The 20,538-nt window shown below is 43.6% G+C and overlaps 1 long non-coding RNA gene across 1 annotated transcript in view; it reads left to right on the plus strand.

The window, feature by feature from the left end:
• The window catches only part of LOC118172404, a 156,508-nt gene that overhangs the window by 124,817 nt on the left and 11,153 nt on the right, over nucleotides 1-20,538 (plus strand). Inside the window, exon 2 of the long non-coding RNA XR_004753683.1 lies at nucleotides 19,612-19,718. This is a non-coding gene — a long non-coding RNA (uncharacterized LOC118172404). The remainder of the gene's footprint in view (nucleotides 1-19,611; nucleotides 19,719-20,538) is intronic.

Raw genomic sequence — 20,538 nt, forward strand, 5'->3', positions numbered from 1 at the left:
GGCTTGTTTGTGCAGGAATTGGCTGGTGTTTATGTGGAGGCTGAAGGTAAAGCCTGTAGTTACCGTTTGTATTTTCAAGAGCTGAAGTGGCTCCTCTGCTAACTTATGTTGTTGTTTGCTGTTTAGAGGGGATAAAGCACACTTCAGGGACAGGAGTTCCTGCTGAGAGAAATCTGCTGCAAAGCTTCGGCTGTCAATAGCATCAAGCTGAGCCAGGCATGTGAGAGCCTTTTGTCTCCTAATGGGGAGACTGAGAAAAACTCCCCTGTTCACTGGCGAGGGTTTTGTTTAAATTTTTTTTTTTTTTAATCCATTCATCTTTTTCTTTGCTGGACTTCATTAAGCATTGAGGAACCATGTAGGACTGATTGTTCAGACTGATCTGAACCCCTGCCCAAGAGCTGGGTGGGAGTGTTCACTGGGAGTGGGCCTAGGCCAAGATTGGCCCAAACTGTGCAGCTTTTAATTAACAAGAGCATTGTGCCAGGAAGGCAGGTTGATATAAAGACTGACAATGAGCAGCAATCTCACACAAAGTCTTTTATTTATTTACTTATTTTTCTGGAGTGATAACACGTTTGAACAGCAAGGCTTACCCATTTTAGGGTGGAGAAAGCAGGGCTTGGGCTGGAAATAGCCCGAGGGAGCTGAAGGGGGGCACTTCCCAGTGTGACCCTGGTCCTCTCCATCCCTGGGGTCAGCCTCCACAGCTGTGCTGCACGTGCTTTGAGAAGGGAGAGCTGGGACTTATAACTGCAGGGACCTTAGTAATGAAATGGCATTATTCACCTGGCCAAGTGCTTGAGAATGTGGCACTGATCTCAGCTGAAAATAGTAATGGGGGAAAAAAAAATGTTGGCAAGGTGGAAAATTGATCTGCTGTGCAGGTATTTTTAGGACATGCTCTCTACATTAGAGCCTTCTCAGATCTTGAATCTTAATGCTCGTTTTACCAAAGAGGACAGAATCCTGAAAAGCTGAATTTCAGGAAAACAGCACTTTTCCTTGCTGCTATTATCACAGAAGATGTTAAAAAAGAAACCACTGATTTATCTGCAGTGGCTGCCAGGAACTCAAGCAGGCCTAACAAATCATGCTGCTGGGCAGACTGCGCTACCAAAAGCAGCTATTAGATGTGTCGGCTGTTTTCTTGCTTTCTGAGTTAAGAATCGATTGGGAAATGGCAAAGAATATTCAATGCTCTCAGAAGTTGCTTTCTGACTAATTTCTTTCTGAATCCAACTGTCTCCCTGGAGTCTTTCTTTTAAACCTACATTGTATATTTATTGTTATAATCTGCTTTCACCTGAAAAGAATAATAATCCCCATTTACTTTAAGCCTGGCTGAACATGCAGTGGAATCAGAAATTAATTTCTCCCCGCTCTTAGAAGTTAAGCTCTGAAGGACAGATCCTCAGCTGCTATAAATTGTTTAGCTTCATTGAAGGGTATTACCCTGTGTCTTTAACCTCTGGAAACAAATCTCAGCTTAGAGACCATATGAAAATTGATCTTGCTTGTCATGTCATTATCTTCATTTAGGTAAATGGTGTAACCTGTGCACTGCTAACGCAGTCCTGTGAGGCTATGAACACACCTAGGCACAAAGCATGGCCCAGAACTGAGTGAGGTAGACCAGGGGTGAGGATGCTCAGCACCCTTCTGGGACTTATTTTGTGCCTCAGCAATCAGGTTCTGAGTCAGCACTATTGAATTTCTGCCAGACTTTTGAACCTCATACATCCACCCTGCGAAGCTCAGGAGATTTACTTAGAAGTTCTGAGATGGCTGACAAATAATGCATAGGTTGGCTTGCACTTTGCCTTCTGGCTTAAAAGATGTTCTGATCATGAGCAACAGCTATCTCGAAAAATGGGACTCGAAGGCCTTTTAATAGACCAAGGTTCAGAGAAAGAAAACCAATGGTAAAGGGCATTCTGATGTTTCACTTTTTTTTTTTTTTTTTTTTTTTTTTTTTTCTGGTCAGGTAGCAGCAAACATGTGAAGCAGGGCTCAGAGCTCTCAGTGCTGCTTTCCTGAACCACAAAACATTAAAATCCACCTTGGAAAGGACTTTGCAAGATTAATTTCTCCATCTCTCTGGTTGCAAGAAAGATGTCAAAGCTCCTGTTAAAAATTGCCAGTGATGTTGGTTCCATAACTTCCTCTGGCAAATTATTTTGGTGCTTTAACTAGCCTTGAAGGTCACATATTCACCCTGGTCTTAAATCATAGTGCTGTTGGTGGTGGACCTTTAGGAAACATTTGGTGCAGCCGGGGAGAGCACCACATAGTCTGGCATGTTATTGCAAAATATTGCAGTTTGTGTGCCAGATGTGCATAAACCAGCATCTCTACCTAGAGCTGCCAACTGTGCAGTAAGGAGCTGGCCTCGCCTGCCCAGCATATTGCAGGATAATTTATTAACATCTAATGGACTCTCTAGTTTGTCTGTCTCCTTGTGGAAACCAGAGGGTATTTCTTTCTATTCTCCTTCCCCCCTCCTCTTCTCCTTCTGAAATGCTAAAGCATCTGGTTGCCTCCAAGCAAGGACAAACTACAAACACCTGGATGTCGATTTTTTTTTTTTTTAATCCCCCCTTCCCTGAGATCTGAAGCTGCATGACAGCCGGATCCTGGAGGCTGTGAGTGGCACCTTCTCCCAGTGGCTGTCATCCCATCAGAAACAGCCCCTGACACCCGCCACGTGATTGAGAGGGCCCTTACTCTGGGGCTGACCCCATTACCTCATGGTGAAATGATGCAGGGCCACGACACCAAGGCATGATGTCATGGGCCTTGACGTGTCACCAGAAGAAATACAAGCTTCCTGGTGCTGTAACCTTATTACAAGGTGATATTTATTCCCCTGTACGCTGATTCAGTGGTAGGTAGTGTGCTTATCCCCATCCTCCCCCTCCACTGAGACCACCACCAGTTCTACTGCCCACCTCCATCCCGTCCCCAGGCCTGGATGTGCCCTACATGTAGGTGCTGGGCACAGCACCCTGGATCTGTACGCAGCTCTTGCTCCTCCAGCAGCTCAGTGCTGCTCCCAGACGCATAATTAGATTGAAGCTTGAAGGCTCTGGATATCATCCCGTACCTTTATTTGAAATGATTTATTATGCCGTCTGATACAATCCCTGCAAATAGCTGTTATGAGGCCTTGTTTAACATGCTGTACACACCCCTGTCCAGTGCAGAAAATGTTCTTGGCATCATGAAAACCCAAGACTTGGAAGCTGTCCGTAAGGCTCTTTTTCTCTCTTTTGCCTTGCTTTCAGCTGAGAGCAGTCTGCGAGGCCTTTGTCTCCCTGGACGGACACATCAATACCAGTCATCCTGAATATTGGCTTCTGATGGTTTTAAGATTATTTTTTATTTTATTTTTATTTATTTTTTAATGTGCTCTATTGGAAATTGATGAAGTACTTTCCAAAATCCTCAGGCCATTAGTAGATACTAGTAGCTGGCGGTGGGAGGCCAAATGCAGGGGTGCATATAGGGACTCATACGGGAAGGGGTGCTGCCCCTTCCCAGCCCAGGAACAAGCTCCCCACCTGCACATCTCTCTGCTTGGATGGAGCTGTACATGTGAAGACAGGAGGAAAACCCACACCACACAGTGTGGGTTTGATGGCTGAGATGTTTCCACCCAGTGGATTATTTTTGAGAAACTGCCCCAGCTGCATACTCTAGGTATGTCCATAGTGAAATAATCTGCTTTCCTTGCTCTCAGGCCAGCGTCTCTGGAGATGGTGCTCTCACCTTTCCTACCTGCAGCCCTCATGATGTACCTGCTGCCGTCCTTTGTGCTCAGGACTCAAAGCCAACTCCTTTGTGGGTCACACAAAAATACTCAGGAGTGCAGGTACAAGGCAAGGAAAGAGTAATGGCACGTGGACAAACAAAGCTGTCTCTGCCACAGAGTGTCCCTCCAGAAGTTAAATTCCTCATGCTTTCCTGCAGGGAACAGAGCAGGATTTTTGCTGCTGATTTCACTGGAAAATCAGGACCTGAAATGAAAGGTGACAGAATATGCTGCCTGGGTCTATTATTGTCAGTTTGCTTGAGCTGACAGATAATTCATGGCAAGTAATTTATATAGCACTTTTACTTATCCTGCCCTTTATCTTCATCTGTGGTCAATTTGTTGGAAGTCTTTCTAATTAGAGTTGTCTTTGCCAATCACATGGTTTATTTCTATTAGCTCATTGGCTAAATGTAGCTGTTATAAGCCATTAATGGCACATAACTGTTATGAGAATAGGAAGAATAACTCCTTTCAACTGGAAATAATTTTTGCATTATTTAAGAAAAATTAAAATCAGATAACAAAAAAGGGGGAGATTATTTTACACCAAACTAATGTTTGTTTAATTTCGGAGGCTTTAAAAGACTTGATGTATAAAACTGAAGTAAATATAAAATTGAGTGCTGTTGAAAGCCAAGAGCATTTCATTCTCTAATTGTGAAAGACAAACATTGTTATTGCCCCTGCCACTAACCATTTTTCTACCGAGACAATTTCACAGTAATCTTCCCAAACTTCTGAAATGTTTTGGATGACTTGTATCAGCAAATAAAATAAAATAAAATTAGGCTGTGAAATATTTACTAGCTCTCTACACAATGATAAATTTGAAAAACATTTTCCTGCAGGGGTAGTGCCATTAGCTTTAAATGCCTTTGTTCCTGCCAGTGAGCTCATTTGCTGGAGTATTTGCAGAAAGGGAAATACAAAAGCGAGGTGAACAAAGGGGAAGAGGCTGAAAGAGCAGAGTGAATTGTAATATCCCAGACAGCAAATGGAGGGCAAGAGAGAAAAGACAGATAACAGTGCCACCAAGCTAATGAGTGAATCTGCTCAGCGCCTGGGCTAGGAAAAAAAAAAAAAAAAAAAAAAAAAAGCTGCTTTTGACATTTCTTCTCCCTGGTAAAATCAGTGGATGAGTGGTGGGTGGGTAGGTGAGCAATGAGAGAGCAGCTGCCTGGTCTGTTGGGTGTCCTGGTGAATGCTGGCTCAGAGGTGTGAGTTTAGAGCAAGGCCTGCAAAAATTGATAACCTGTCATTATTTTGGGAACAGCTGGTTTCTGGATGCTAACACAAATCCTCACCCCAAGTTTGAGTGCAGCTTCCAGCGGCTCCTGCAGGGCAGAGCCCCACAACCACTGGGGACCTGCCTGCTCAGATTATCTGCGTGATCCTTCCTGTGCAAGATTAGCGTTTAAACCACAACACAAATTTGGGCAAAGGCTTTCTTTATGCCGATTTCCCTACTGATTGACTCCTCTACATCAAAATATCCTCCAGGAGGTACCTTTGAACCGAATTTTCTGCTCTTTGTTCCTGCCATGCTAAATAATTTAACCTCTGAAGGAGGTTTGCCTCGGCAAAGCTTGCAGGGGGACCAGCATGGCACAATGAAATTGCAATTATGCAGGCACTTGTGCTAGGCAGGAAAGCTGAGGATTTTCCTAACTGCAGCGTCCTCCCACCACCTGGTCCCACTGCTCCAGACAAAACCGTTTGACACGCATGTCTGTGCTTTTCGTTCTGGGAACCGACTGCTCTCCTCCTGCCTTCCCCCTCCCCTCCTTGCCTTCAGTTCTTCCTTGATGAATGTCAGTGTATTGAAGAAACAGAAGAAACAGCTTTTTTCTTTTCTTTTCTTCTTCTTTTTTCAAGTGGTCTTTGGCATAAATATTGTGAGGGGCACAGACAGCGTGGACTAAATTGATCCCGAGGAGGTTGGGCAGTGGGGCCATTCACGCCTTGAATTTAATTTCATGGATTGATCTGTGGAGCCAAGGACAGGTCGCACAAGACAAACAGCTCTCTGTGCTCTGCTCTGCCATTCCCTGGCCATCAGAGCAAGAGGGAAACCAAAGTTACTGTGAGGATGTTTCTTAGCTTCAGACCCTGTATAAGCAGCAGCAAAGCGCAGGGTGTGAAACTCCTCAGACTCACCTGGGAGGGAGCCAGGAACGGGCTTGGATTTGGGTTCTCACTGCCCACAAATCTCAGCCCCAGATTCAAGCCTGTAGTGGCTTTGGCAGCATTTTGTATTGTTTGTTTATTAGGGCACAAGGAGTCACATTCATCCGTGCATTTTTTAAATGTTTTATTTTAAATCAGTTAAAACTCCAGGGGTTCAATTCACTACCACTTCTCCAAACCGCGGGGCAATCCAGTGCAGCACAATCATCCGTGCCAGTAACTGAGCAGGGAATGCAACCCAATAGCTGGAACTGCTTCTTGGTTATGGAGAGGAGAGGAGAGAAAAGGGTATGTGTGCAAGTTTTTATTTGTGACAGTGGAAATCTTCAGCGTTGGTGTGTGCAACGAGCTCTGGCTGCAAGAACTCACTCTGAAGGACATTTGGAGATTTATCTTCATTCTTTGGTCACACTGTGCCTCCTAAAGGCTCCTAAAGGCCTCCTAAGGGCTGAAAAAAAATCTCTGCTGTGCAGGCTTCCTACTGAGATTTCTTGTTGCCCTTGCTCCAGAGCTGCTGAGGCACAGGGAATCCTCTCCAGTGCATCCCTCAGCTGTGCTGGTGCCAGCTGGAGCACCAAGGACAAAAGAGCATGAAAATGAATAAATGGGATTTAGGGGGAGCATGGCTGGTGGGGTTTGTTTTACATACGTGCATTAGGGAATGTCTGAATTGTTAAGCAATCTCTAGCAAACTTTACTTACATGGCTTGAGAAATAGGGTGGTGGTTTCTGCTCTGTTGCATTTTTCACTGTAGATCTTTTTTTTTTTTTTTTTTTTTTTTTTTTCTCCTATCTTTCCCCAAGCATAGCTCAGAATCAAATCTGAAAATAAGATCATCCAAAGAGCAGGGAATCTTTGGAGCTCAGTCCAAATTTCATATACCTCTATTTTTTCTTATAAACTCTTGGTTTTATTTCTTTAGGACAAGGATCACTGTGAGCCCTTCTCCTCTTGTGACAGTTGTTTGTTTCTTCCAATTAATAAATAACCTTTGAAATACTCAAATACTCTTTTAGCGATGGATTAAATAGTGCAGTGAGTGGCAATCTGGTCTGCAGTTTCCCATGCCTGACTTTGATCTTCTAAATATGGTGGGTGTATAGAATTGCCTAATTTCCCTTATTTCTTCCAATATTCTACGCTACTTTCTAGATTTGCTTTTCTGAGTGATGTCCCCAAGTAATCATAGCACCGAGCAAATGCCTGCTGTGATATTCAACAGCCTGCACCTAGAGCAATAATTTTACCCTCTCCTTGCCAACTCTTTCTTAATGTTCACCTGCTTCCCTATTACACGGCTGGCACTTTGCATTAGGTTAGAAGGCATGATTTCATTTTTCTACTTGGCTGCTGCTGTCGCTGCCCTGCAAGCACCGTACTGTTCCCATGTACACACAACAGCTCTGACTTAACACACAGCCTTGCCATGACTTTCAAGCTAATTTCATCACCCAAAATGTTGCCCTTGACTTGCATAGAACTGCTAAACTAGGAGAATACTAAGTTTTTTTTTTTTTTACCCTTTACTTCTCCGTGATAAGTTTTGGTCTGAGCAATTTATGCACATGAGGCAGAAGGAAACACCATAGGAATAGGATTATTATTATTATTATTTTTTTCCTTCCTGCAGTACTGGGCTTACCCGCAGCTCACTTTCTTCCACTGTACTTCTGTATACATTACACTGTATATCTATACTGGCTGCAAGGGATATTCTGAGGAAAGTTTCTGACCCTGGGAAAAAAAGCATATACCAGAAATATCCTTTTTCAAGCTACATTTTTACAAGTGTCTATTACATTCAACAAATATTTTTGTAGGACTGATCATCACAGGGCTCACTCTGGAAATCTGCAGCAGAAGCCTGCCCAGTGGGTAAGTCCTGCTCTGAAAAGGGGGAAAATGTGCTTGTTTCATTCACTACCAATTTTTGTTTGAAAGTGCCTAGTATTTTCTGCTACAGCACTAAGAAAGCAACGTATGAAGCTGCAATATGGAGCAGATGATGTAAGCGGGACAGGTGGGTTTAGGAGCCATGCTCCCACAGCTGTTTTTCTGACAGGGCTACAGTGACCTACCCAAAACCCAGCCCAAATCCCACACTGGCTGAACACATCCTCCTGTGGCCAGGAGGGAGCAGCTTTGTAATGGTTACACAAACCAAAATAGTTCGCAAGCCGTAAAAATAGCATCACCGTGGTGGCCACCACCACGTGTCCTGCTACCGATCAGATAGGTTTCACACCTTGTGGTTCCCCGTCCTTTATCGCTCCTGCCATCCTTTCATCTGTGCTGAAAGGGCAGGAAAGCATGAACAAACGGTTACGCTTGGCCTGATAGACATCGCTACTTTCAATTACTCCTCTGTAAACAGATTGAAGATAACGAGTTCAGCCATCTCTGTCTGAAGCTCGGGAACTGCTTGCACTTGCCCACTCACCCTCAAATGCAAAACGTAATTGCATTTCAAGTCACCTCTTTTGTTTTCATCCTCCTTGCTATCGAGTACGAGACAAGAATCATCGACACTCTTGTTTAATGTCAGCAGCAGCTTTCAAGGAAGAGCATGAGAGGCGCTGACAGATGCCAGTCATTGTTTTTAGAGAATGCATAAAACCATTCTTTGTTACCAACACCTGCTTTATTTTACTCTTTTCCATTTACATCAAGCAGGACTGTGAGGCTTTATATTTCAGTTTTGATGTTATCTGCCTTATCATTTTCTGGGTGACACAGCCCACTATACCCATAGCTTCGTGTGTGTCAGTGGCCGATGAAGCAATGGCCATTTGTCCTTCAGATACCACCTCCGAGTCATCTTTTTCTGTGATTTACAACACACTCCTACTGCTATGGTGGCATTTAGATGTGTGGCACATTGTGACTCCTGCTGCTGGTCGCTTTATTACTCTTCCAGATTTTGCAAGCAGCAGATCAGTGATGGAGTGCCTTCATCTGTTGTTACATCATCTTTCATTTCTCCCGTCTATGTTGTCTGATACGGAGATGTCTTTTTCAATTTTTTGTGTTTACAGAGTGTAGATGCATTATCAAGATGCCTTGGTAAATCCAGCATAAAGACCGCTGTTTTAGTGGTAGTGCTGGTAGCTAGAATTGTCTGATACAAATGAACAATCTCTGCCTAACTTGAAACATGCTGGACTTTGTTCCATGGCTCCGAAGCGAGATGCTTTCAATATGTGATAGCTTTTGCAGTGATGCCCCTCTTGGATGGAGGCTACTGAATTAGTGCTCAGGAGAATGTGGGATATTCCCAGCTGAAGCACAGGCTTGGTGGCTGGTCTGTGTTCCCTCCATACCCGGTGATAAAATTCCCATTACTTTCCATGGAGTTGGACCTAGCTCCTAACACACAGCACTTACTGATCCTCCTTGAATATTAGCTGCCTTCCTCGTGCCTCCAGACATGATAGGGTTTTTGATTTATTCATCAGAATTCTTCCAGCAGCAAATAGAAGTGCATCCCCCTGTTTCACGCTAATATGCCTGTACAATCACCCCTGCTGTTTAGATGAGGGCCTGATTTCCATGCCAGGAATCCCGCATTGTGCCAGATCCCTTTATTCTTCTTGGAACTTTGAAGCTATATTATGATGCTAATTAATTCCTTTCTCAAGAAGAGAGTAATTGCAAGTATTGGAGGCAACTTCATCAATGCAGGAAATGAAGGCAAATAGATGCTCTCTTTCTTTCTTTCTTTCTTGTTTGATTTCCCTTTTGAAGCCGAAGACTGTGAATTGATCTGACTTCTGGATTCTGTCATTAACCCACTATGATCTAGTCACACGGGATGGTGCAGATGGTTGCAAACTGATTCTGTCCAGGCCTCGGGTTTGTGCAGCTTGGTAAATTTTAATCTGTAGCCCATCCTCATGCTAATTTGAGTTAGTGAGATAATCTGGTCTCTGGGGCTGGACATCAGTGTGCTTTTTGCCCTGAGGCTGGAGTCGCATGGCAGGGAGTGCAGTTATGCTGCAGCATCACAGTTACAAATGCTCTTTCCCTTCTCCTGTTTCTCTCCTCCATCCACCTTATCCTTCCTATCGCCTGGCCATCACCTAAAGTCCATGTGCCTTTGAGTGGCTGGTTGGCAACCCACAGTTTCTCCAGCAGCATGAGTTATCCAGTCTCCCTCCAAACCCACCGTGCACAGACCCCCTCAGCTCTCGCTGCAGGATCAGGAGAGGTCACCGTGCTCTCCCCCTCCGCAAACCCACAGCTGAAACTGGTGGCTGCCTGGTGCCGCCCAATGGGGTTTTCCTGGTGAGACAGGAGCAACTGCTCATTAGTGGGAGTTTTTCTCAATGGGGACTTCACAGCCTAGCGAGGGGTGGATTTGGGACTCTGTTTCCTCTGCATGTCTTGGTGGGAGGCGGTAGGATGGCTGCGGCATAAACTTTCTGTTCTTTATGGAGCCTCCTCTGGGAATCCCTTGACCTTTTAGATGCCTGATTTATATAATCTCTCAGAGGACAGTCTAAAGGGGGGGATATTATCAGCCAATTAAAAGGTTCCCTCCTGAGGATGGTGGAAAATAGCATACAGATGATCTATTTTTTATACAACATCAATTACCATTCTGCTGCCAGATGTTGCACTGTGGAAGATCTGGGCTGCAACCCACTCCATGGGGCTGCCTCTTCCAGGCTGAAACTCTGGGAAGAGAAACCCTGTGGTGGATTCCTAAGGGCAGGAGAGAGAATTAATTATTTGATGGGTGTGAAATGCACCTTTCCAAGAAGAAAATAACTGCCAAACCTGCCTCCACTATACTCATTTGCCCAAGCAGTTATTTACCAAATGATAGACAAGCAAGTGAATAATTTTTAAAGCATAGTGGCTGTAATTTTAGTGTTGTTTTCTAGGAATCTCTCAGCTAATACCCACACTACCCAATCCCTTTGGTATTTACTCACAGTTTCATCTGATATCCCCACTTCCAGCTGTTCTTTGCATCCAGTATGCTGTCAGTTATCTTCAAAAGAGAATGTGACAGTGTGTGCGCACGAAGATATGCAATTCCATGGTATTTACATCAGGGTTTTGGTCACACGTGTCATATGGAAAAGAAGATGCTGCAAATGGGAAACAGTTGCTGCAGACTCCAGGGTGTTAAAATATTCTGGAGAGCGTCTTGTTAAAATGGCAAATTTTGCCTTTCACAGATAAAGCTGACCACTTCTGAGGTTTCTAGATGACTCTAGTTTAGAGAAATTTTTTAACAGGGAGATTTCTACCATAACATGTGGAGATTGTTGATCCACGAATGCAGGCATGTGGAGAACAGTGTGGAAGCTGCTAAGGAATACGCAAGTTAATGCTGGTAGAAAGTCCTGGGTCTGGGAACCTTGTATAAGGGAAGCAGATGATATGCTAATACAGCCAGCTTGGGATGTAGTCTTGAGATGGGAAAAAGTTACTGAAGCCAGGAACAGAAGAAACTAAGGCTTTTTCAGAAGCAAAGGTCTAAACAACAAGCTGTGGCAGAGGACTGGATGAAGGTCCAATGACCTGGAAGAGTGGAAAGAAGGATGGAATAAGTCTGAGAACAGTAACTGGGAGCTGGGTCCTGGGGTGTAGCTGCAGGGAAACAGTGCTGAGCTTGTCAGGTATCAGCTGCCTTAGGCTGGGGGAAGGACCTGCCCTTCCAGACACACACAAGCATGCTGTAGTCTAGTCTTGGTCTCAAGAGGCTGGTGGGTGTCCTGTAGGTCTCGTTTCCCCCTGTGAGCCTGGAGGCCATCTCTGTGTACTTGTCGTCTCTTCATCTTTGATTGTCTTTGGGAAAAGATTCTGCCTAGATACTTTCCTACCATTCACTGTATGCCCTTGTCCCTCCTGTTAATAGGTGTGAGGGGGTGGGACACCTCTGCATTAGTTTGGCTGCTGCATTAGTTTTACCTTCCCAGGCCATGGGGAAGACCACACAGCAGGGTAAGGATATTGCCTGCATACTTACTTGCTGTATGATGTTCTGCATAATGAAGAGATTAGAGGTTTGTGAATTTGCAAAGCTGTGTCCAGACAAAGTCTCCTGCACAGATGCATCCTGTGGTATGAAAGCTCCCATTATGCTGCCCTTTTAGCATGTGCCTGCCTTAGCCAAGTGCTGCTCATTAGTTCACGTCCAGTCACTCCTTGGCTAATCAGTCAGTGCCAGTAATGATGGATGTACTTGTGAGGAAGGGCAGTGGTGCCTGGGAGCTGCTGAGTGTTCAAAATCCAGGTGGGACAAAAATTCAAGCCATCATTCAATGACCTCAGTGGTGCCAATTCAGCAGAAATGGTGTTGGGTAGATTTTTAAAGCAGGACAACTTCAGTCCTAGATTTATTTCCCAAGCTCAGCAATCTAGTGCAATCTAGATCAATCAGGTAGATGAACACTTCTAAAAGTCCTTCTCTAGTCCGTGATTCTTGCTGAACTCTGCTCCTATTTCATTTTAGTTGATTATGAGCCAATAGGCCACAGTGATCCCAGGTAAAAGATCATCCTCAGACTGCTGACCAGGATTTTCTTTAAGGTGTTTTGGCAAACTACAGTGCAACAATGTGCTACAGGTGCTAAATCTCATTTCTAGCAAGTCAGTACATCTGCTACACAGAGATCTCACCTCAGACCCCCAAAACCTTTGCAGCTTTTAGTCTGTATTATCTGCTACTGATGGCTCTGGGTAGGGAGCCATTGTCCCCTCTCATTCATGCCCAGACAGTTTGCAAAACAGCACATTTCTCAGCAAACCCATAATTCATCACCCACGCATGTGGGTTGGACCCAACCCTGTATAACTGAGGCTGTTGTGTGACACGATCAGGAGGGGACCAGACATCCCTCTGCTGCTTCACGTTGTGGGTGGCAACCCAGGCCGCAAAATCCACCACTGTTTATTCACAGAGAGAAAGACCTGCAAGATAAGGTCCCTCTAAACCTTAGTGATATCATGAGGATGTGATATTGTGACAAAAGGAGAGGCTGCGGACATCTATGTGCTGCCCACTGTGCTGTTCTTAGTGACAGTCTTCGTACATCAAAGCAGCATGGTGCTGACAGTTGTAACCTTTACAGAGTAAGCAATCACCACAGATGACCCGAAGGCAGACAAATAAAACTCATTTTGAGTCCCTGCTGTACTCCATTGAGGAATCTGTATAGGAAAACCAAATGAGAAATCACAAGTGCTGTTTTATTGCCACGCTGCAGATGAGAACACAGCGCTAACCCCTGATGAATCAGTTTAGATTGGTGCAAGAGGAGCAGAGGCGTGTTTGATGATTTGGAGAGAGAGAAACCAAGTGCAATTATAGTGAGGGATACCTGAATTAGGATGCATATTGCATAACGCAGGCAGCAGGTGGTAATTTAAAGAATATGCAATATCTTATTACAAAACCAGCAAAATACATTTGCTGCACTTAAAGCCTTGAGATTCCACGTTGTCCCAAATCAGTAAAGTGCAGTGAACTGGGACATCACGTTTCATTTCTTTAATGTATTCAGTCGTTCTCTCCGACCCTTATAGCTACACTCATGCTCCCCATCCTGCTGTTTGATGTTATCTTTCAGGTCGTACATTTATCGGTTAATGTTCCATCACTGAGCTCTTCAGGCCTATGGCCTACATCTTGCTGAGACACCGATTCACCTTCAGAATACACCTCAGCTTCAGCAGTAGTTAAAATAGCCTTGTGAAGCAAGGTCCTGGAGTTTGACCACTGTGAAGGAGATCTGAGGACAAGGAGAGCAATTTCCTCATTTCAGAAGAGGCTGCATGGTGGTTACATGGGGTTTGTGTTCCCTAAGGAATTATCTTACAACAGCAGCCATTTTATGAGCAACTTCGATGGTCCTTTCCCTTGGGATTATTACTAGAAGAACAAGATTTTGAAAATACTCACTTCTGGAACAGTAATCTATATCCTTTCCTCCCTGTGCCCTCTGAACTGAGAAGTTGCCAGATCTCCTAAGTCCAAGAACATCAGAATTTTGGGGAAAAAATCATTTTGAGACCAACGAGAGGAAGATGGAAGGTGGAAAGGAAACCTGAAGTGATGGGAGTTTTTAAGAATTACAGATGCTCTCAGGCTGAAATCATCAGAAATAATCACTTAATATCTAGGTAATTTGAAAAACAGATGACAAGGGTGGTAGAAAACAGCTGTTTCAAGGAGTCCAAACCAGGTTATTTCCCAGAGCAGGAGAAAAAAATAGTCCTGGCAACAGAAAGGAAGACTTAACTCCTCATGTTCTTGTGAACCTCTGCTGCACCATAATGATATTTGCAGATTTGGAGGCCTCCCTTGTCCAGCACAAGGCCTGGTCCTTTCACTGCAATGGTTTGGCATTTATCAGCTAAGCAAAGCACCATTTTCAAACATTTGCAAGCCTTTCACTTGATGTTTAAGTAATATCTCACTGTTTTCCCACTTCACCTTCCAAACCTTGGCTTTAAAGTTTCTGTTTGAGCTGAACTTTTCAACAACCTGAAGTCTCTTAATTGTTTTGTGTAAAAACAGTTTTCTGAAATCAAGAATAATTCTCACTAGAGCTATCCTGATATCTTCAGCTGATTGCAAATCTTTACTAAAAAGCCTGATTTATTTTACTGGATAATTGTCAACTATCAGGACACAAACCCGAATATGCCCCAAATGGTTTGGAACTAGAAGCTAGCACCATAACTTTCCAGCTTGTTGACCTCTGCACTGCTAACCCAATTTGAATGAGAACGATAGAAAATGCATCTACAGCAAAACTCTTTCAGACAATTTACATTCATCATGTTAGACACTGGGCTGATGATGCAGAAGCTGCAATCACATTGCTTTTGGACTGTGGAGATGTGGTTATAAATGTGTCCAATCCAACAGCTGCCCTGCAAGCTACTCCTGGTGAATATTTTTTAAGGAGCAATTGTTCTGCCTTGCCTTACATGGGCTTTTTCAGATGTGAGGCAGTAAATTTGGAGCAGCAGCTGTGGCCAAATTCCTGACAGATTCCCTTCTCCTATTTCCCTTTCTCTCCCCCCAAAAGTTTAGATGGTGAATGCCCCTGGGAGCTAAATGTCTTTGAGATAGTTTGAGGACAAAGCCATTGTCACAAGCATCTCCTGACAAGTTTCAGTCCCTCTGTTATTCTTTTTGTAGTGAAGCATTGTCAGGAAAAGCTCTATCTCGGCATCTTAGCTCAGCTGGCAAAAGCTAACCAAACATAAGAACATTTCAGCATAGCTTTCCAGATAGAGATTTTATTTCTTTCTCTTAGAAAAATTATTAAACAAAGATTCAATGAAACGATGCCTACAAATGCTAAAAATTGCATTTGAGCCCATGCTAAAGAAGCAAATGGATTAATTACTGACTTCGTTTTGGTTATTTGCTTGTTCTTCAGGATAAGGTGAATCCTGCTTGTTTCCAGCCATGTCCCACCAGGACCAGAACTCATTTCCCCTTCTCCCTTTTTTAACTATTTCTGGAGCTCCAGGCAAGTGCAGGTTTCACATCCACAGCCACATCTCTCCATCTCTAATTCCTTCAATTTCTCTTAACTTTAAGCTTCACTTTATAGTATTTACCTTCTCCTGACATCAGATCTACATTTCTCAACTTGTTTTATAGTGTTTACTCATCAGCTCTCATCCCCTTAAACTTCTTGGAGCAGAAGTTCAGAGCATGCTGGATTGTCTTTTGGAGCTGTGTATTCCTTGTTATCTGCCCTCACCATTGCTGAAATTTAACATTCTTACTCCTCAGGTCTGGGGTTTAGTTTTGCTTTGTTTGCATTATTTTAAATCACAAGCAACCCCAATAAATTAGTTGGGAATCATGAGTGAAAAAAATGGTATAGGAGTGAAGAGAATCACATCCTTTTACTGTTTAATGTATAGCATTCCCAGTGGGTAAATATCCTGTAGTACCACTGTGGAAGAGCAAATATATGAAAAACTACTTAGTACCAATAATGATACTAATGCAGTTAAAACATTAATCTTGCTGCAGCTGTTGTCAAACCTGTCACAGGGCTTTAAGGTGGTTCCCTGCAGCTCCTCAGGAGAAAAGAGCACATGCATTTCGGAGTGCTTGGTACGGTCTTAAGAAGAGGAAACTGGATCCGGGGCATTTTTCATTTAGATATACAGAAAGACATGTGCTTCCTCCCCAGGATTCTTGTAGGCTGCTCTCATCTGCACAGTATCTGTGAGAGCTTGGACAAACCCAGGGCTAGAGGCTAGAAGGAGCAGGTGGTGGGAGCTGCTGGGGACACTAAGCTGTAGGATTTTGCCAGGATGTTTGCAGAAAATGGGAAAAAGTCCCATGAGAAGCGACCTCTAGTTTCTTACAGAATGCTCGAATGCTGCTGGGAGCAGCAACAGACATGTCCTGTTGAACTGCTACCTCTAATCCTTCAAGCTTGTGTTGTTTCTACACACATACACACACACTATTTCCCCTGAGAATACTTTTTTTGGGGGTTGATCCCCACCAATCAATACCTTCCCCTTGTTCACCATTTGCAGCCCTACCTGCCCAGTCTTTTAGAATCAGCTAACTTGCAGCTCTAATTAAAAAATAATAATTTTTAAAAAGGGGGAGGAAGGCAGAGAAAACTCCAGGTTATTGATGCCATGGTATCCAGAAAAATTGGAGAAGTTGCATGTAAGTGATGTCAGCAATTGGAATTTTATTTTAATGACTTCAAATTTTGGTCTGTCTGCAAGGACTGGGCAACCCAGGTCAAAAGATGGTCAAAACTGCAAACCTGAATGCCAAGGAAGGAGCAGATGAGCACAACATCCTTCTATAGGCACGAGCTGAAGCCCTGCAGTTGATTGTTGTCTTGTCGCTGTGCGGGGAGCCTTTGCAGTAACTCACTGTGCCTTTATTTGCACAGAGTCCTGGCCAGATGCCTGGCACCATGCCGAGAGACTGGTCCTATTTCTATTTGTTGATAGATCTCTCTTATATCCGATACCTTGATTAACGTGCATCGATTTCTCCTGTTTCTGCTCGGCGGAAAGGTTTCTACTCTTAGCAGCAGCCTAGGAAGTGCTTTCCCTAGGAGGGGTTACTGCACTGCATTTAAAGCCCTAAGCACATACAGCTATGAACCCGCCCTTAGCACAACGTATATTCTCAGGACTTGCTTTTCCCTGCCACTTAGTGGCTTTAAATGGCAGAATATTTTTGCAAAGACAAATAGCTTTGCAGGTACTGTGCTGAGCTTCTGGAAAGGCTCCAAATGCACTGAGGGATTCAGAGCGACTCCCTGAACCCCAGTCAACAAGGAGAGGTGACCCCAACCGCTAATTTTACACACATGAAAATTAGAGGAGTGTGAAATATTGCCAACAAATTGCAGCTCTGTTTCAAATTCAAGGTGGTCACGCTATTGAAGAGCACAGAGGGCTGGTTCACAGCACCTCGGCTCTCCTAGGATTAGATCCTCTGTCCTTTTTGGTTTAAATGCAGCAAAATTAAGACAATTTCTCAATATGCGTAGCCTATTTCTGAACAGAAAACAGCTGAAATAGGACCATTTTTCAGCAAATATCATCTTCCGTGCTAGTATGATAAATTTAGGAATAAATCTGTGGTGTTGCCTCAAGACAAGCCATTATTTTCAAACCGAACGATATTTTATGCTTGGAGATACATCTTTGTCTGCCCCTGGCCATTTTTTCCCAGTGACCATCTCCAGAGCCTTCAGTTTGTGAAGATGTAGGTGATGCTGGCAGTGGCACAATCTTGCCTCTTTTCCTGACAATAGAAAACCTGTGTTCATTCTCCAGTTGCTCTAAGTGGGATGACGTTGTCAGATAGTTCCCACTGGGTAGAAGATCCCCGAGCTCAGCTTCGCTCTGCAGCACTCTGTCTCCTTCCCTCCCCTCTTCTCCCATCACTTACCTATCTCAAACTTCCCTCAGTTCACAGTAAAAGGGTTTTTAACCCTTTTCTCTCCAGAATTGGTAGGGAATATAATTCTCTACATATGGGTTCAACATGAACGTTATTTATTGAAATCACCAGCTCTATAAGGTTAGGTAAGAAGTTGATTTTCAAGGCCCTGGGTGGCTCTAAACATTATTAAACGTGGTCATTAGAACATGCTTTTCCAACCATTGAATGGTTGCGAACATTAAATATTTTGTTTTAATAAGTGCTTGCTTTTTCAGCTGCTGCATGGCCTTAATCTTTTTTTTTTTCCTCATTAAAAAATGTTGATTTTCCAGCTCATGAGCCACTGAAAATACTGTTCTGTTTTTTTTTCCCTCTTCCTTTTTTTTTTTTTTTTTTTTTACATTCACTGATCAGTTTATTTTTATTTAAAAAGAAAAGTGAGGATTTTGGAGCCTTTGGCTAAAATAACTTGTTTTCAGCTACTAGGACAAGTATAGGGCAAGGCTTAGGATAACATAAAATCAAACCTGGCTTGTGTGAACAAGTTCCATTGAGATAAGAACATGCAAACTATCCAAACATCAGCAGATTGTCTTCTCTGTCTGCTTTGAAAAGACTGATGAATCACACTGCTGCATGCCAGTTTTCCCACCTGCCAATCAAGCATGTCCTATTGTGACATCTGAATAGACTCACAGGGCAAAATATGAAGCAATGCTAGGGTCAGAAGTGAAGCATGTGTGTTTTGGACTCAGAATGAAGATGAGAAGTTTGACTTATATTTTATTTTCCTTATTTTTTCTATAAGGGAGACCATGTTATGTAGGAAGAAAGGTAAAAAGGAAGAAAGGTCTTTAGCTAAAACAAAAGACTGGAAAAGTCATTGACTTCTGCTGTGGGCTCATTGCATGGCCATGAGCAAGTCATTTGTTCCATGACTCTGTTGCCTAACTGTAGACTTCACAAACTATTTGGGATGCTCTTGATGCCCTGCCTGGTCTCCAGATCTCCAGATACTCCTCCAGGAGGGAAGAGGTCTCCTGTAGGTCCCACATAACATCTGTTAGTACTACGAAGCCTTGGGGAGTGCATCTGGAGCATCATTTGCTGTCTCTCTTTAGAAAAATGGATTACAATCTTCATTGTCCTTGTTTTCCTAGGACAGTAAATCTTAGGAATTTGCTGGAGACAGAGGCTTCCTCTTATGACGTCTACTACCATTTCTGCTGCCATGGGGCCCTGATTGTTGTGGTTGTTGTGATGGAGGAGGAGACATCCATAGCATAGAACGTGGTTGACAAGAAGTGACCAATGTCTTGCTCAGCTGAGAAGCCTTCCTTGGGGAGTCCGAAAGTGGCAGCTTTCCCCTGTGGCTGGGGCATTTGGCTTTTTGCAACTTCTAAATCACCCACTTGGAATGCACTGTGCATCAGCCTGGAAGGGAGTCAAACCGTTTTATGAAAGCTGCAATTAGTGGCTTCCCACAAATAGCATCTAGCACTGACAAGTGGCTGCTCTGTAATGCTGTTTATGGGCTTGTTTCAGGTAATGGAATTTCATTGCCTTTCAGGTGCTCTCGCCACAGGAAGCACATATATTTTTTCAGCTCTGTGATTTTTTCCACTAAATTGCACAAATCATTATGTTTGGGCAAGTGCATTGGAAACATTTTACTCTGCATTTATTTTGCAGCTCGAGTCCTTCGTGAAAGGAAGAACAAATATGTTCTGGGAGGCAAACTACTGAGGTGAGAAAAAGGAGAGAGAGCAGAGGGGAAACAAAACACATCTTCACCTATAGTAAGTTGGTGTACCTGCACTGACTGGGTGTATCTGTGCTGATTGGTGTTGGGGGATGAATATATCCAAAATTTTCCCCTTTCTTCACTGTGTTAGCTCCTAGCAGCCACTACCTAAAGCCGTGTTGTGGTCTCCTGGACACACACGTGTCTGCCTTGGGAGAACAGACTGCTAAGTGATGTGGTAGAGTTTCCTGACTCTTCTCCTGCATAGTTAAGTGCAATTGTTGGTGTAGGAACTGAGTAAATCAAGTGGAGACTTCAAATGATCTCTTTAGCTTTATGGGATGATTATGTTGTACTGAATGTGGGAACAGAAGGTAAAAGCGAGTCACATTGGTTCTGGTTGGCTTGTGCAGTTTGAAAATTTACCCAGGATGAAGCTTGAAATCCAGCAGCCCTCAGGACCTCTCCGTGTGGTCCATGCTCAGCAGAGTCCTGCTGGGCTGGCTGCACTGGCATTTTGTAGGAAAAAATATCCCACATGAATAGTAGTGAAAAGAAAGCCTGTGAGACGAGATCACTTACACTGAGCCTGTTAGGTCACGGTTAGGCATAAAGAGCATTTGTAAGGAAAACTGAGCACCAAACTGCATAGCGTCTGCTTTTGTTCGTGAGTCTTGCTGAAATTATAAGCCTCAAAGGGAACAGAAGGCCATGAACCCACGGAACAGGTGAATCAAAGGCAATATAGTTGCTTCAAGGGGGAAATTTGAAATGAAGGTTGCAGAAGAACAGGGCTCTTAATGGGATAATGCAGGTAATACTATCACACAGCACTGAAACAATACAGGGCTAATTAGCTCAAATATTTGCTGACA

This window comes from Oxyura jamaicensis, chromosome 10 (assembly GCF_011077185.1).
Source record: "Oxyura jamaicensis isolate SHBP4307 breed ruddy duck chromosome 10, BPBGC_Ojam_1.0, whole genome shotgun sequence".
Classification (NCBI taxonomy): domain Eukaryota; kingdom Metazoa; phylum Chordata; class Aves; order Anseriformes; family Anatidae; genus Oxyura; species Oxyura jamaicensis.